This window comes from Esox lucius, chromosome 21 (assembly GCF_011004845.1).
Source record: "Esox lucius isolate fEsoLuc1 chromosome 21, fEsoLuc1.pri, whole genome shotgun sequence".
Classification (NCBI taxonomy): domain Eukaryota; kingdom Metazoa; phylum Chordata; class Actinopteri; order Esociformes; family Esocidae; genus Esox; species Esox lucius.
The window spans coordinates 4,572,670-4,572,953 of NC_047589.1; positions in this window are offsets into that span (position 1 = coordinate 4,572,670).

A 284-nucleotide genomic window follows, 5' to 3' on the forward strand; every position below is an offset into this window, starting at 1 on the left:
AATTTAAGTGTTCCCTTAATTTTTTTTGAGCAGTGTATTTGTGATTAACAATCAAATTATTAATTATTTAGAAACTAGTTGCTATGAAGAAAAGGTGCTATCAGTTGTCTTCTTATGAATGACTTGTTTGTCATTGAGTCAATGTTGCTGATGCAATGTAGGCCCATTATTACCAAACACCATGTAAATAATTTGGATACAATACTGAGTCATTAGCAAACTGTTTGTTAAACATTAAACTGGATGATCAGAGGGATGTGAATATTTGATCTGTTGACTGGTTG